A 14,091-nucleotide genomic window follows, 5' to 3' on the forward strand; every position below is an offset into this window, starting at 1 on the left:
GATGCCCACCCCACGAGGCCCCATAGCTTTCCATACTTCGATGGGGACTCCATCGGCTCCGACAGCTTTCCGATTTTTCATGCGGCGAAGAGCCAACTGGACTTCGTCAGGCGTTATCGGTGGCACCAGTCCTTGATTCGGAGGGAGGTCCGGTGGCTGCACTTCTCTGTGCTGCTTATTCAGCAGCTCGTGGAAATAAGAGCGCCATCTCTCCTTCACCGCGAGGTCCTCGCATAACAGGTTGCCGTCAGGATCTTTGACACAGCGGCACTTGGAGATGTCCTGTGCCGCTTTAATCCTGGAACGAGCCAACTTATAAATGAGCTTTTGCCCCTCAGACGTTTCCAACCTATCATATAGTGGCTGTAAGTGGTTACGTCTGGCTCTGGCTACAGCTCGTTTTGTGGCTCGTTTTGCAAGCCTGTAAGCGTCGCGATCTTCGGGAGAGTTGGACGCTTGCCACTTCAGAAAAAGTGCTTTCTTCACCCTAGTCTCCCTCTGGACTGTCGTTGATTTTTATTTGTACGGGTTTACTTTTTCCGCGTCCGACTGAGAACTTGGAAATAAATACCTTTGTCTGCAAAGTTGTTTTACGATTGTACAGATTTTTTATTTGATCATCAAGTGCTTGTGTACTGAAACTTAATACAGATACCAATATCGGATTGAAAATAAAAAGTCTTGTATCGTAAACGCTTTGAGTCGATACTGCGGTGTTGTTTGTTGACATTGCAGCTATGTGTATCCGAACGCATATTTGTTAAGCTTCCCGGGAGCGGAAGCCGGGTCTCCGGGCGACGCTCCTCGATCGATTGCAGAGCCCTGGCAACGGTGACGGATGAGATGCGTCGAACCCCGTACAAACTATCCAAACTAAATCATAGACTACGCTTACATGAGAACTTCCATATTTAAACTGGTAAACGGCGGCCATTTTACGTTACTTGTAATTTGAAAAACAATTCTTCAATGTCAAAAGATATTTTTTGTTTAGTTTAAGGTGTGTTTTAATTAGGTAAGTAAATAACACATATACGCCCTGGCGAGTAGTAAGACGATTTAATTTCTATTCACGTACCTAAATAAAATTATATGGTAATTGTATTTATGTATGTGTCTTGAACATACATAGTTACATGCGCTGAATATTCAGAAGTAAAACATTTTAATACGAAGCTATGTTTTTCTTGTTGAAGTGACTAGCAATAAAAATAATCTTTCGGTAACAATTGAATTGTTTTACTAGGCCAATAGACGTAATACAACAAAGAAAATACAAATGTGTGTTTGCATAATACGGTTAAGTCCAAAAATAAACCAGAATAGATTTCTCAAATAATAAGTGACGAAATAACGTTAATGCACCAATGAATTTTAAATAAATTTACTATGTTAGTAGGTACCTATTCCTAAGCACATACATACAATTTTCTAAATGATGTAACCAGTAATCCAGCCTAGTATTTCCAGAAAGACCGATCGATCCCTACTCTATTTATGATTTCCAGTAAGGTCAATGTCACCTACCCGACCGTCTGTAAGATACGGGGTTAATGACCCCGCGACCCATTATATTTACCTATCAAATGTAGATATCTACGTATTGTTGACGTCAGACGTCGTGCGACTGGGAAAAACAATCATAGATAACGAAATTCTTAGACTGTTAGTAGCAACTTATACCTGTCGTTCTCACACAACCTTTCTGTATCAGCAACCTCTGATAACAGTTGAAAATATTATGCTTTCTATCTTATCTGCCCCTATATTTTTAACTGATTACTGTCCCCAGCTAATGCGACAAAAATAAAACAGATACCTACTAGCTATTTACATTTCGAAAACATGAAAAATCTCAACTCACTCAGTTACCCAGAAAATTGCACACCTAGCGCTTTTGTTCTCAAAAAGGATTCAATAAAACTTTGTTAAATAAACTTCAGCTTTGTGAATTGAGATGAAATTACATTCAGAAGCAAAAAGTAAACAGAGAGAAAGCGTATAAAACTCTTAACGGTCGAACTCACTCGGGTTCTGTAGCTATACAATCGTGAAACTTAATCCAACAGGTAGCTACTATTTCTATCTTTAGCTTAGATTCCGTAATTACGAAGTTAAACGTGTAACAAAGCTATATTCGCGTTGTTTTTAAGTGAAATAATTGCATGTGTGCATCGGAGCGTTACAAGATGCAATGACGCGTAGTGCACTTATGCGGATTCCGTTATGAGAACGCCGCACTGGAAAATCTACTTAGCTATGTAATAGAAAGATACCGGAATTAGTTTTACATAACGTGTTTTTAGTCCTCGCTTACTTGTGTATTAGTATTTATGAATTTTTATTTGTTATGTAGTACCTAACATATCTTCTTTCTTAATTTGACGATAATTCGTTTAGCTTTTTACGTAATTTTTCAGAGGGTTAGTTTGAAGTCGCGTAAGTCCACATTTTATAAGACCCATCAAAGTATAAATTAGTCATACATCACTGACTAATTAATAGTTCTACTGTTCTATTAAATACGAGTGGAGTTGATAATAAAGCCAGTTCAGCACTGGGTGGTAATTCCACGATATTTTGTATGTACACGACTTCTTACTACGGTAGGATTCTGTGCTAGCCATGCCCCCGTAGTAATTCGTGTATAATGAATATTATGTGAAACGCATTTTGGCATACAGCTTCACAGCATGTTGTGGTCCTTTTGATAACTTGCCAAAAAACTACGGTTTTTTGTATGCATTAACTCTATTATCTATACTTATTTCAAAGAGTATAACGTCTCGCTGAAGAAATAGGCACTAGGTAGATACTCGTAATTAGACTCAGACAAAAAACGTTGACGTTTTTTATTACTCTTTAGAACTATTTATTCCAGGCACGTAAGAATTGTGCAGATTATTGTAAATCTGTATTATTAGCCAGACAAGTTTTCCTGAAATGAGATCAGCACGCAGGAAATAAATTCGATTGCGCTTATCTGGATGATTACTGTGTATTTATGTCGACCGGAATAAAATGTTGTGCCTACAGACCACTGAACTCCAGGCAGATTATTAATTAAAACAATGGCGTTTTGATAAGGCGCTTGGTGATAATTTCTCATACTTTTCCATTAGGAACCATTGAATAATGTAGTAAATCAGATTAATTCAAAGGTTTAATAAAAGGGGTGGCAACTTACGTGGTATAACAGCTACCCTGCTTGATGAGAGTGGCGACCCCTATGCGCGTTCATGTCTCCGGCTTCTTTCCCAGAAAGACCTGAAATAAAACATAAACCATCATTAACGACTTTGCTATTGAAGCAACAATTGATCGGAATCAGCTAATTAAGCTTAATTAAAATTAAGCTTAATCAGGACTCGTTCTATTATATCGTTTAGCTATTCGCACAGCCGGCAAATTCAAGGTTATTAGTTTAAGAGCAAACATTACATAACTAATCTAGGAAAATGGCGTCGTTTATTATGACAATCGTGATATTTTTATTGTTTAGGTGGCACGAGTAACGATCGACCACTATCGCAAAGTTCTGGGAGCTGAAGCAACCATTCTACTTTAAACTTCCAGGTTATGCGAAGAAACCATATAACTTTGAACTGAGCAAACTCTAGGTAAGTATTCAATCTAGGAAGGCGATAATCAGATTGTTTTTTGGAACAAGAAGCGCGCAGTAAGTCAGTCGCAATAAATCTAATAAATTACTATTATTACTGACTATTGATAAGATGGTCTATAAACACATAAGTGAGTTTATCAATAGTTTTGAAGCACATACGTCACTCGCTGATAGGTAAGTGTTGCACCAAATGGACATTGACCCACATCCAACATCCGTTGACAAACGATTCAGCACATCATGCGAATTGACTTGTAAATCGATTTTGTTGAATAAAAATACACAATAGGCGTGTTCTGATTCCGATGACGCGTTTTGTTTTGTGCAGCGTGCGTACGATTATGTAAACACCGTATAAACATAATAGAGCACCCGTTTTATTATAAAGACTTGTATCAAGCAAAGTGTTGTCTGTAGGTCTCTACCATTGGACGTGCAATAGGAAGCAAGAATTCTAGTTCATAAGCTGAACGCAAAGGTGGTCCTTATGGTAGGAATATTTTATAAACGATAAATTAAAAATTATAATTACACATCATCCTCATGTACTAAAACAGATTATGCAGGTAAAACAGATTTGCAAAATAAATGTATCTTCTTCAGTTAAAATTATGAGAGTGCAATGTGTTGTAAAACTAAAACCAGTTCTCAAGACTTTGTAATCACTAGATCCTCAGATCAGAAATGCAAAGGAATTGATATTCATAGCAACGTCCCTCACGTGGCTAGAAATTTTAAATAAGGATTAACGCAAGATAGGTACATCGTATTTAAATCAATTCGATCGAACGATACGTTTTGTATAATTCACGTTTGAACTGAACTAGTAGTTACAGATCCTATACTATAATACTCAGTAGGTTCTATCAACAAAACCATTGACGTAGGCCGTAAGTACACAAACGTCAAAAAACTAAAAATTTTCTTCAACAAGAGCGCGCGCGTGTGTAACACTATTTACGTACACAGACGCGATACAGCTGTGTCGGGTCATTGCCCCCGCGAGCCGCGCGAAACAAGGTGAATCGTAATGTCTGTACTTTTTGTCTCCTTCATTATTGAAATGAGACTCCACTAAAACGTTTTTATACCTACCATTTCGCAAATTGTATTAATAATACCTAATGTATGAGATCACTAGACGAGTGTTATTACATGTAGGTGTCAGGTAACCATTAGCGAGTCATCGCGTGGATGGTGTGGATACGTCGAAACTCGAAACCGATTTGTGAGGTGTTCTCAGAAGTTACTTTATGTTTTGATGAATTTAAATGTTGTCTAAGACGGTAAGTAGGTTCAGAAATGTGTGTAATTTAAATGAATACGTAACATGTACGTACGTATCGCGAGATGTAGCGTCAATATTTACAAGACCTCATGATGATACATTTAAGTATTTATTTGCTGTAGCTGTGTTGTGTGTAGCCTTTGCACATGACCATGATGCATTTTTCAATTCCATCAGCAATAAAATCGTCGTAAAATAAAGCACCAAACTAATTTCAGAGTCAATTAATCTTCCCCACACCCTGGTACGTCACGTTCATATAGAAATCCTACTGCCCCGACGTGCACTCCCTACGGGGCCAACGCAAATAATGGCCAAAGGGGATGCGTAGGGGAATGAAAATTATATCGGCACTCCCCTCCATCTCCGGCCGTTTTACACGATAGGGTCATATTTAATTGATTCTCAGTACAAACACCTAATATTTACTGTACTAGCAAGAATTCATACGCACTCCAATTTGTCAAGCTATTTGTATTGGTTGTTATTTTGACACTTATCAGGTCATATCATTGGTAGTGATCTAGCTACTGTATCCATAAGTGAATTACTGTTTTACTACTCAGAAGATATCAAGTACCTACATCTTTATATTCCGCTTGTCCCACAACAACTAGAGACTTGGTTGGTTTAACAGTTCTTCATAATGTTAGTGTGTCTGTCTGGACAAATGCTTGCGTTTGACGCTTCGACTCTCCAACAAGATGAACGTCGATGTTTTTTTTTTTTTTAAAGACGATATGCCTTACATCCAGAAAGCAGTTTGTAACGTTCTCCACGTTGGTTTCTTACTTAAGCGCCCTCGTTTAGACGGCCTAAGACGGTCCACAATTTCTTGCTTGTCTCAAAATCGATTTTCTTCTTGCTAGGCCCTCTTGTGAGTCTTCAATTAAATTTTAGAGTATTTTGCTGGTGACCACTATTTCACTACTCCCTGTCGTGTGCTTAAGCGTCTAGGCACCAACGCTTCGTGTCCAATTTATCTAATTAACAATCAAGAGTTTAGAATAGATCACAAAGGATCTGGGCACATCGAAACGCACCAGCGAGCGTCCGCCGCGGCGCGGGAGCGGCTGTGGCCCACATTGCGTGTTCTATTTTTCATCAGTGTTGCTAGCGCCCTCTATTATTAGATCCGCATTGTTTATGGACGTCGACCGACTAACATCGACCAGTTTCAATTGCCTTTACTTCCTGTATTTGTTTCTATTTCTGTTATGAAATCTTATGTTTTCGTATTCTGGTTGACTACATCAGATTCCGTTGTTCTTACATTGCAGTAAAAAAAAATAACAATAGCAAGCTTCAATACGAAGTCAGAGCATATTTTACAAACAACTACGTCAAGCAATATCACATGTCATAAGTTCATAATACAATAAACGTTAGTCACGGGGGTGCCCAACAATTTTGTTTATGTTGTAAATACGGAAAATTATAGCTTTAGTTAGCGGTATAGTGAATGCGTAATACTGTAGGTATTAATCATAATTGCCAAGTTCCAAGGTACCTACGATTTTTTTACATAATTTGCTAACACTAACACACACACTTGATGACGACGACTTATTTGACAATATACAGCGACCTAATTAATAACAATCAAGTAAACAAGCATTCAATTAAATAATAGAATATATTTTTCGTGTATACCTAAATCAACGAGAATTTACTTCATTCATAGACGACCAGCCTACGCTTAACCATATTCGTTTGACCCCGACCATCTAACAGTTGCATTTCTATTTCGTATTAAGATTCGATTTACAGGAGCGAACAGCTGTGCCTTCTCAGAAATAGGTTATGATAAAATACCTACAGGATCTATTTTAAGAGTTGTAACAACTAGAGCTCGGCGTTTTGGAGTGTCTCCAACATTCACCTAACAATATAAAGATCGCGATCGTCCTTTTGTTGTCTGTTACTGTTGATATTACGACTAGGAAATGTGAGGAAAACTTCGCAAAACTTCTGAAATTGTTTATTTGTTGCGCGGCTTACACAAACTTGTTCCGAAAAATCCGATTTGTGTAATACGCATTGTTATAGAAACTTGGTAAATGAGAGAGGAAAAATCAAAGTTATGCCTGTCCAAAATGACTTAGCTGAAAGGTATTAAGAGTTTTATGATATAAAGTGATTAAATTAAAACTTAAGTTCACTGCATTAATTTGCTTGATTCTAATCGTGTTTGCAGTAAACCTGCTTAGTTTATAAATAAGGAAGTTCCTATCCTTAGTCATTATCATTACTTAATATTTACGCTATACTAACACCATCAATATGGGTAATAAGCAAGTTCAAAGAATCCAAAGCGAGTAATACAATTTTCTCAAAAGTTACATTGTTTATTAGAAGGTATTTTCAGTCAAATATTTATTTTATAGCTTTTTGTTCTTTACGCAGCGGAAAATAATTTACCGTTTGCTACCGTTTTCCGCACTAGTGCGTACTACCTACATAATATAATATAACAAGCACCTAATTTTCGTCCAACCTCTGCTCTCTTACATGGCTATGAATAACACAAAATAGCCCAAATGTTTTTTATTAAATTGCCTCAATTTTTTCTTAATTCCGAATCGTTTATCGTTAACGAAAGTAATCTCGATAGTTACATCGGCGGCCGATTGTGACACTCAACTAAGTTGTTTTCCTTCAGCCGTTAGTATGTCAGTAGGTCAATAGTTGGTTGCAACCGTACAATTCGCAAACAACTCACGAACCTGCTCACTATTATTAAAGCGTAGCTTCATAAAACTTACTGGCCTGTTTAACACAATTTTGACCTTAACTGATTTTTTAGTGACCTTTTTCGAGATAAAAAAACATTACGAACGGTATAAAAAAAATGGTGCCAACGTGTATGACCAGAACGGCGGTTATCTAACAATGTACGTTTCCTGCATGCAACAGAATTGTTCAGTATTAAGTACATTATTGTTGCAATTACATAACTCGTGGCAGCGATAATCTTTTCCACGACGCTATAATTGCAGATAGTGCAGGGATCGAGTTGTACAGTTGTGCAAACGGATGGCGGCCGATGGAACTTCACTATCGGTCACCGGGCCAATGTCACGACATTATCTACTTCACCTGTTTTAATTGTGCCATTTCTAAACACGTGATGTGACGTTCTATAGTCTCATTTCATGTCTGAGAAAATGATTTTGGATAACCATGAGGTGCCGAACGAAAAGAGAAGAGCGTATTGAAAATTATAGTTACGAGATGCCAAAAACAGAATGATAGAGATTAGATTAGTATGTTCTACCACTCTATCTGTCCAGTTTCCTCAAGACCCAAAATTGTAAATGTATGAGCGCTCATTAATGTTCCAAGTAATAGTCTACTGGGAAAATAAATAAATGGCATAATTCGTGGAGAAGCAGGTGACATAATACAGGTAGGTTTACGCAAGAAGTCTGCCGAATCAACGTTAAATTCCGCGAATATTTGTCGTTTATTATCGTACAATTCCACATAATATTTGTGTACCTATTTACGTCAAACTACGTTACTAGCAGATATAATATAGGAAGCGCCACAACGTTATCGAAATAGATAACCTTTGTAGCACACTGCTCTGGAATTATATTAATGTAAATAATACATATCAGTGCTTAGTTACGCGTTTATTGATAACACTTTAAAACGCCTAATGTTTTGTTAATAATCGAAATAAATAAAAAAACGTTGCAACAATCAGAATAGGTACGAGTTTCTCCTCCACAATTTCGTTCAGTTTCTTTGGCAGAATCGGCTTCTGCTCCCGGATTGAAGGTAGAAATTATGTATTATTTTTCTCGAAGTGCAGAGCTTCAACGAGACGCGGTAATAAATATAGTTTCGCTAAGCCAAACCGATTTTCTAGAGTATTCTAGACAATATTACCCATGGGCTACAATATTTCAAGATCATGACAATACTTAAGTCTTATGAAGAAATATTAATAACTATTATTACCAACCAATAACAATTATTGATTATCAATAATTTTCTTAAGTATTTTCTACGGAAATCGCCAGGCAATTTCGAGATATCTGTCACATTTAACCAAGTATTACAATATCACTGAAACTACAAAATTGAGTGCTAAAACACAAAAATGTTGCAACATGGAATAATCTGTATAAATGAGCGCCAATGAGCGGCTCCAAGCAACGCGGAAATAGAGGTGAAAGTGGGGTGAAAGCTGCGCGCAACGTTTACCTAATCGCATTGGCTCGGCGCGGGCGCAGCGGCGGGGCCGCGTTACATCAGCGCCACACGACACAAATGTGAAAGTCAATGTTACATTCGATAATCGTGCTGCTCGAGACACACATGATTACCGGCAGACGGAATTCGCGAGACTCCCCGTTACTTTGTACCGTTAAAATGTTTAAAGCATCAGATCACCGCTTTTGTTTGCACAAATACCTCGACCCAAGCGCGGTTTTTTCACGTTGCACTTCACTAGTACCCTTGACCTTATTTTGAGAGATTCAAAAAACACTATTAACTGTTTTTTCCTCTCCTAAAGAAATTATCTGCGATGACAGTAGAGATCTGTCAAAAGACGTTGATTCTTTATTATTTGATGAGGATGAGGATCAGTATGACCACGCAGAAAATATTACCAGTTCGGTTTAAGATAAAGAATTTCGAGTATCGATATGTAACAAGTAAGCACTAACTTACAAAGTAAACAAACACGAGGACGAGGCATTTCACGAAATGGAGCGTGCAGAGAAAGTGGTCGGACGTTATCGTAACGGTAAGTGATAGTCGGTATCTAAGTAGGTCGGTGCTCGGCGCAAATGTTAACTAGTGCAAACTGCTGTTATCTGCTAAACACGTACTTCGCATTGTTTGTACCTATACACAACAGACAGCCAAACGTTCATTTGCAAATCTAATCAATAATGAAGTTAAAAGGAAAGCTAATCACATCGATTGTTATCAATGTAGGTGGCAGTACTTGCGTTTATCTATAAAACCCTTGACCTAAAATGATCGAGCCGCATGTAAGTAACAACGGAATGTTTCGAAATTGCAACACCGGTTACCAGAACGTCAATTTATGAAATTGTAGCTATTAATTAAGTAATGAGCTTGTAATAACCGTACAAAGATTTATAAAGTTCGTCGTCGGAGTTGTTTCGAACACCTGCCGCCAGTATTTTAATTATCACAGATAATTTTCTTCAATTGAAGATAGACAAGCATTTTTGACAACGTGCAGTTTTGAACGGATTTCTGATATCTAATGTTGACTAGCAATAATTGGGCTACAGCAGTTAATGTCTGTGGAGGTTGTTTTAAAGTGCGAATAACGAGTGCCTTCCTTGTAGTGTCGTCAGTGTCTGCGGCGAGTAGGAAACGCCAGCCGCCCGCGAGCGCGCCTTGACCCACTTTATATACCTCTTCATGAGCGCGAACCAAGCTCTCGCTACCACATGTTTACGAAGCAATCATTTGAAACTCAGTCTCAGTAGCTAGATCAAAACTAATCGTATAGAGAGAAAAACTACGAGACTTAACGGAAGCATTAGCGGACTGTAAGTTTTTTGCATTTGTGTCACTTTTCGATGCAATGGCTAATGGAATTAACGTCATCGTTGGGAGAGTTATTAAAACCTGAATTTTGGTAGTAAACGGTGATTAAACATTTAAGCAAGCATCGAGAGCACAGAATGTCAACCGTGTTCTAAATTTAGTGAACTTGCTCACGAGGTCGCGATGCGCGTCAGTCAAATCGTAAAGATGGCGCCCGTATATTCGCAATCTCGATGTCTCATTAGCTTTGCAGCCTTGCTCAACAATTCACAATGAGTAATTTATACATGTAACAAATAGATTCAGAAGGCCAGCATAGCGAGCGAGCGTGAGAATTCGGAGAATGTTCACTGCACCTGCCTGAACTCTCCGAATCACAATTTATTGTCCACAGAAAAAATCTTAGCTTGCACGCAACTGATTGGTTTCCACAATTCTTCAAATTCATCTGCTTCTCCTGAATTAGGTCCAGTTCTTTTTTATATTTACCACTTTAACACGCGAAATCGGAACGCTTAAGGAATTTTCATTTTTATGTTGATGACTTTATTACATTTTCTCTTACATTCAAAAAACCTAAGTAATTGAATTTATTAAACGAATATTCCTTTCTTATATTTTTTTCTCTTTATAATTCCCCTGCGAGTTTTTATCCCTGCAGATATCATTTTAATACAAGAGCAAAAGATGTCAATTTACGTACCGTAAAGACTTAAAATCAGATAACGAAAAAATAAACACTTACAATGGCCATTTAGCTGCTGGGAATCCAAATAGATAACAATCCAATAAAGACACAAATCACTTGTTTACAGAGCATAACAATCGGAGAACTGTCGTTGAAGTGTACACTGCACTTTTATATAACTAATCAAATAGCTCTGATACAATTCCCTCGTTGCACACACACTGAGCGGGTAATTCACGAACTCCACTGTGAGTTTCTTCAATAACAGTATAAATAAGATTACATAAAACCACACACACCGTATCTGGGTTCACACCCAGTTCCAAGTAGGTACCTGTAACAAGACAAAGCGGTAGTAAGTTTTATGACTTGAGTTCATAATCGCCGCAGATGAAACAACGTCCTTAAAAACAGAGCGTTGTGATAAGACACGTGTCACTTACTAGATTGGTATGAGTTTTAAAATGAGCACAAAATTAACTATGACGTAAAGAATTCTGTAGTAGCGGAGGCGCGGAACGTGCAGTCTGTCTGCCGACCAAACGCTGACTGGCTGGCTGGCGCAATGGAAGGAGGGGCGCCGGGGGAGGGGAGAACAGGCAGACGGAGGACAAAGCGAGGGAGGGAGAGCGTCTGGTCGACTGGTTGGTCGACCTATTGGCTTGACACACACACAGCAGCAATGTCAGACAGAAGATTGTAGGCTGTTTTGTGCACTGCGACACTATACTTATGGTTTCGAACTGTTACGATAGGAGTTTCTTTATTTCATAGCTTCAGAAGTTTTTTACCTCAGATAGTTAAGATGTTAAAGTTATATACCAAGAGATAAATCTTGCAAAGCGGTCATCCGAGAAGTATACGCAACCTTCAGAATTTCTCATGGTCAGGCGACTGAGCGTAAAGGTCATCGCTTAGTTGCTACAGGCAATAACAATGGCTGTCGAATTACTGTAAGAAGAGCAAAATATTTGGATTTGTTCGAAAGAGATATCACTTCTTATCCAAAAGTTATCGCTGGTCACAATCATGAAGATTTGACTTCAGTGAGATAACTGCTGATAGTGGCTGATAAAGCTAAAGTTAAGGGCTATGGAAACAGTTCCTTATAAGATACGTCAATCGTAAGAGTTCTCTTTCGACTTAACGCCGTAGGATCGGCTTTAGTCGGTCTGATATGTGCGAGCAGCTCATCTCCAACGTTACGCAAAGGTCGGCGACACCGACAGCTGAAAGTCCGCATCACTTACGGACTGATACGTAAATCCCTATCTCCTCTATAAAATTAAGATCGACTGAAGAATGATGTCCGATTGGTAGGCAGGATTTGACTGCTGTCAATCGACGCTAATCGGCTTATGGCGTGCTACGGGGGATACCTTTCAGCTAAACATGACTTTGCTTCGATAAACATGGAGAGACTTTCGCATCACTTGATGCTTTAGAAATTCGGAAATATATATTTTTTGGTGCGAAAGTGTCAATTATACCTGCGAATGCGAAAAATGCTATGAAGCATTTTAGGCGATTCGGTATTATTTAAAAAATACCTATGAATGAGGCGTTATGAAGGTAACACGACTAAATAAAGGCTAACTAACCGGTTCGGCTAATTTTACAAACTAATTACAAACCTATTCTAACCACGATAAGCAGTGAAGGCCAGCCACTAACTCGTTTCATTGCTGATAAGTGAAATAGTATAGAAGTATCTCCTAAACTTAATTTCCACTGATATTACATAAGTAGATCAGATGAAGGGTTTTCCATGGACTTATCCAAGTTTAGGTGGTGTGGACTGACAATCGTGTCAATTTCCACACATTTTTATTAGTCCTAAATCTAACAAAAATAACCATTGAATTTGCAAAGTTGCCAAATACGATGAGTGAAAATCTGCCTCCGATGAAGGCACGAGATCAGACACTCGTATTAAGTGCTAAAAGTCTATTACGGCACACCGGTTTAATATGTTTTGGTTGGCAGATTTTGGAGACGATAACTAAAGAATTTACATTCTGTTACGCTAAATTAGACGAAACTTGCAGTAAGAACCCACTAGATATTAAAGACGAATCAATTCAATATAGTTAAATTGACATGAACATGGCTCTACATGGTGCACTTATCTATAGGCAATGCTCGAACGGCTACGCACGTCGCGCTCGTACCACAGATAAATAAAAATAAATACACGGATAATCTTCGTGGGGGTAACGCACTTGTTTGGTTCTACAGCTCTCTCTGTCTCGCACGACGAACGCATTTTTTTATTCCTATGCCAAGTCATTGTCTTACCAGTTTATTTATTTTTAATGGCAGCAATTGTAACTCGTGGCAAAATTTAAAAACCTTTCACTGTGTATTGTATTATATTGTATCTAGTTATTTCAATTAATGTTATCGGCAATGTCACGATTGAATTCCAACCCGAATTAGATACCTTAAATAACATAGCTAGAAGCATCGCCGAATTTTCATCAGTTGGCACCAATAGTCCTTATTCCTTTTATTTATCGTATAGTCGAAATAACGTTAAAAGCATTGTTTACCTATATCTTCCGAAGTAGAGAAACATATTTTCTTTTTCTAACGGGACCTACCAATATGCTAAGCGAACACCTTTGCTGAGCCAATAACCATGGACACTCACGCGATGAACTGTCCCGTTTTCACAAGTTTGGCAATGTAAACATTTACGATTCGATTCGCTAAAAGTCATAAGTATTGCTAAATCGTCATCTTATTGCAAAACCACCAAGGTCAATAATGCTTATATGGTTAAGCACACGCACACAATTTACCTCAGGCTCGGCACGTTAACATTGTGAGCAACCGGTCAGCTGCATATCACGTATTTCACAATTTTAAAGCTTATTTGCACTGTCAGTAGAGTTGTAGCGATGCGTGTGAGCACGTACCACCGCGGTTGGATCGAGACTGGGA

At 38.3% G+C, this 14,091-nt stretch overlaps 1 protein-coding gene across 3 annotated transcripts in view; it reads right to left on the reverse strand.

Moving 5' to 3' along the window:
- LOC124631822 overlaps window positions 1-14,091 on the reverse strand; it is a 48,518-nt gene that overhangs the window by 10,947 nt on the left and 23,480 nt on the right. Inside the window, exons 1-3 of one of the 3 annotated variants that reach the window (XM_047166437.1) lie at window positions 11,589-11,701; window positions 11,203-11,479; window positions 3,188-3,267 (exon numbers count right to left, since the gene is read on the reverse strand). The gene's annotated coding sequence lies outside the window, so the exon portion shown is untranslated. Of the gene's footprint in view, window positions 1-3,187; window positions 3,268-11,202; window positions 11,480-11,588; window positions 11,702-14,091 lie in introns of those variants that run through there. The other 2 variants (XM_047166436.1, XM_047166438.1) reach the window with 2 other exon arrangements.

This window comes from Helicoverpa zea, chromosome 7 (assembly GCF_022581195.2).
Source record: "Helicoverpa zea isolate HzStark_Cry1AcR chromosome 7, ilHelZeax1.1, whole genome shotgun sequence".
Taxonomy (NCBI): Eukaryota; Metazoa; Arthropoda; class Insecta; order Lepidoptera; family Noctuidae; genus Helicoverpa; species Helicoverpa zea.